The sequence below is a fragment of the Solanum pennellii genome, chromosome 5, assembly GCF_001406875.1.
Source record: "Solanum pennellii chromosome 5, SPENNV200".
Classification (NCBI taxonomy): Eukaryota; Viridiplantae; Streptophyta; class Magnoliopsida; order Solanales; family Solanaceae; genus Solanum; species Solanum pennellii.
Genome location: NC_028641.1, coordinates 28347450 through 28352104, shown reverse-complemented (window position 1 = coordinate 28352104; position 4655 = coordinate 28347450).

Genomic DNA, 4655 nt, shown 5'->3' with positions numbered 1-4655 from the left:
ATATATATATATATATATATATATTGTTATTTATATACTTTTAGTATACTAAGATAATGAACTCGATTGACACATCATTTACCATTTGAAAGGATTTTTTTAACAAGTGATAAAAGTTTTGAGAAATTGTTGTCATTTATAAATATTTACTAATTTTTACTTATTTAAAGTACCTATAATTTTTTGTTCATTCCACTAAGTCAAACTTGAATATTATTGTAAGCCACATTTTATATGAAAGCTAACATATTAAAAATTTATTAAACATAATTATGATTGTTGAATGAAAAATCAAATCAAATAGGAGCATTTTTTAAGATATATAATTTATAACATTTAAAGTGTTTTTTTCAAAAAAAAAACTATAATTAAAATTGACTTTTCAATTGATTACAAAATTTTAAAATTCAATACACGTCGCACGAAGCGCGAACAAGTTTACTAGTCAGATAATATTTCAAAATGAATAAGAATCCTACCATACTACAAACAAAGAAGTGATAAAACAACTAAAAGTCCTAATTTAATACAAATACTCTAATTATATTTTACCTGAGAAAATATCAATGATAAACTAGAAATTACTAGGACAACGACGCCTTGCTGTACAAGAAGATCATAACAAATTACCACAGATATTGTAGAAAACATCGCAAACAATTCGATCTGTGAAGGAGTAATAAAACGAGAAAAAGGTAAAAAGAGAAAAAAAATTAAAAATTCGTAAAAATAAATAAAATTTGGAATATGAAACAAAACGACCTTTAATGTAGCGGAGGAGAGTGAGCACAGAGATAAAAAAATAAAAGGGACGATTGTTTTAAACCTTTTAAATTTTTTTTTTAATTTTGACAATTCAAAGTATGTCATATGTTGCCATATATATCCTTTATATTGGGGGCACATGCAAATTTTTTTGTTGTGTTTTTTACAGCAGAGGTTATATACGTTACCACAGTCACCACATTTCTTCTTTTCAATCATAATTGACATTTGTTCCAACAAAATAAAAATAATAATAATCATTAATATTAATATTATCAGCAAAAATGAACAATTGGTGATAATCTAATGTTGTCACGTATCTCTTTTCTATGACATATGTTATCACATTATTTCTTTTTGTGACATATGTTGCCACATATCCTTTCTGTTGGGGCACATATAGATAATCCTATGACCTTTTTTTTACAACAGAAGTTATATATGTTGCCACAAATACCACATTTCTTCATGTTCATCGTAATTGACTGGAGGTGCTTAGAACAAGTAATGGCAGGATTTGGATTTCCTAAAAGATTTATGGATTTGGTAATGGAGTGTGTAACCACTGTTTTTTACTCAATTTTAATTAATGGAGAACTGACCAAACCTTTTGAGGCAGCTAGAGGATTAAGGCAAGGCGATCCTATGTCTCCATTTTTTTACTATAGTCATGGAATAGTTGAGCAGAAATTTAAACGACTTGGCAAATCACATGCAGTTTAAATATCATTCAAAATGCAGCAGGCTTGAGATTACTCACCTAAGCTTTGCAGATGATCTACTAATGTTTGCTAGAGGAGATTCAGAATCTGTATACATATTGCAGGAGAAGTTTTCTGTATTCACAACACCTTCAGGATTACAAGCAAATCTATCAAAAAGTGTTATGTATTTTGAAGGGGTCTCATGTGTGGTTCAGAATAAAAGTCAGCATGATTTGGGTTATATCTTTGAAAAGTTGTCATTTAGATGCCTAGGAGTTCCTTTGGCCACAAAGAATTCAGCACTGTTCAATGAAAAACTTTGTTTGTAGAATTGTGGCAAAAATCTCCTCCCAGACAGCAAAGAAATTATCTTATGCAAAGAGAGTACAACTAGTTAGGACAGTGATATTTGGAGTTCAAGCTTATTGGGCTCAAATATTTGTGCTGCCAGCAAAAGTGATGAAAATAATCCAAACTTATTGTAGAAGTTATATCTGGTCCGGAGCAAATGTGATTACAAAGAGAGCACTTGTTTCATGGGACAAGATGTGTACACAAAAGTATACTGGAGGCCTGAACATGGTAAATTTAAAAGTTTGGAACAAAGCAGCCATATTAAAAATGTGTTGGGATATAGAACAAAAGCAAGACAGGTTATGAATAAAATGGATTCACAATTACTACATCAAAAGCCAAAGTATGGAAGAGGTCAGAGTTCCTGGTCAAGCTTGTTGGATGGTCAGAAAGGTTCTTGGGTCAAAAGAGATGTTGCATATATTTCATAATGAAGTTGTGGGGAAGAAAAGTATGATCAGACAAGCTTATAAACAAATACTTGGCTGTTTTTCGAAGGTAGAAGGGAGAAATCTTATTTGTTATAACTCAGCAAGGCCAAAACAATCTTTACAATCTGGCTGCAAGCTCAAAATAGGCTCCTCACAAAATATAGAATGTTGAAATGGAAAATGCAATTGGAACTTGTATGTGTTCAGTGCAAGCAAGAAGAAGAAACAGAGATCATTTGTTCTATGATTGTATATCTGCTCGCATGCTATGGAGGAGGAGGCTGCAATAGATTATTGTCAGTCAACAATGGATCATAGTAAAGTCTAAAGGGAAAAAGTCCCAAGCACAAGCCCTGAGATTGACTTATGCAGAGTATACATATGCACTATGGAAGGAGAGGAATACAAGAATTTTTGAGAAGCAAAAGACCATAATGGAGAATATAGCCAGAAACATAGCATGTGTATGTTGTGTTAGAGCTAATATAGCAGTCAGACTCTTCTTAGATAAATGCAATTTTTACAATGTGTTGTTGTTTTTATCTGTTTAGTGAGATAGCTAGTAGAGTGTTGCTAGCTTAGCTTTGTAATTACTATTTTGGTGATTAATAAAATTTCTAATTACCAAAAAAATATTATCTGCAAAAATAACAATTGGTGGCAATATAATGTTGTCACATATCTCCTTTCAGTGACATATTTGACCGCATATCTTCTTTCTATGACATATGCTGCCATATATATCATTTATGTTGGGGCACATGCAGATAATTCTGTGGTATATTTATAATAGAGGTTATGTATGTTGCCACATGCACCACATTTCTTTCTTTTCATCATAATTGACATTTGTTCCAATAAAATAAAAATAAAAATAATAATCATTAATATTAATATTATCAACAAAAATGAACACTTCACCAATTGTTTATACAACTTCTTAACAAAAAGGTAATTCACAATGGTATACATAACCATCAACATTTTCATCGAACTTTGCCTTTTTAGGTCTAGGCCTCTGTGGGTCTTCATTATTACTAATAAGTCATTCCGAGCCTTTAAAATCCCATAATTTTATAGGAGTGAAGCATATCTTATGCGAAGGATTTCAAAACTAATTTCACAAGATGGTACTTATAGTCCATCACTAAAAAACTCAGCGTATACAGCAACAAAAAGTCCACAATCTTTGCATGGTATATATCAATTAGAAAATATACTAACATCACATTTCAACAGTGGTAAGACAAAAAAAATAATGTGATATTTACAGACTATTGCTTGCTTTTTTGGCAATGCAGTAACATCTCTGACTTCGCATGGGTAAGCTTTGTTCTTTCATTGGTAAGATTTAAGATCTGACCAATTGATTCGGTCTTTTTGATAAAAAAATTTAAAATACTTTGGCAACAATGTAGACAACTTTTGAATCTCAAACCACAATTTTCTGTTAGTCCTAGATGAGGTGTCAAAGCAATTCACCAGGTATACTAAACCCTTTTATAGTCCCAATGATTTATTTTCTTTCTCTTTCGCTTTCTCCTTCTCCTTCTCATGTTCCTTATCCTTCTCCTCCTCCTCCTCCTCCTTCTCCTTTCCCTTGCCTTTTGGGTTTAAGTGTGATACTGAAGCAATAAGCATTAATTTTTTCACTAATTATAGATAGTGACTGAGAAATAGATTTTTTCAACCTCCTACTCTTCAAAGGTTGTGAAATTTTCTTGAATGTATGGACTTCAGTATTATAAGTCATTTCCTTAAAATATCTGAGTTCTTTAACATAACTAATAAAATAACCATGTTGCTGCTCACATTCTTTGCATAGACAAAATGAGCATCTGATGTTAAAAGATGAAGCAACATCAATACAAGATTGAGTTGTCGTCATGAATAAAGCTTCCTGTATCATTTTATCTATAAGGTAAAAAAGGAAAGGTTGACAGTTTACATTTGATAATAAAATAATAATTGATAGCAATTTATACTTATGTTGACACAGTTGGATATTATGTTGCCACATATGTACTTTCTGTTGCCACGAATGAATTTTTTATGGCCACAAATGAATCTTCATGTGCCACAGAGAATCTTCTATTACTACACTGACTAGTTTGTTGCCCTAACACTTAGTTGATATGTTTCAACATATGACAACTCTGTTGAAAAATATAACAACATATCACTAAAATGTAGCAACATACGACACATCTTTTAACAAATGAGATATATGTTGGACAACTGAACAAGACTATATTTATAAAATCATATGTACAAAATGATCACAAAAAAATAACAAAAGTAACAAAAAATGAATTTTCACTGACTGCGAACAATGTATATACATTTCCTTAAAATTAGAGCTTTTTTGGGTTTGTTGATTTTATTTCAAAATCAATAAATA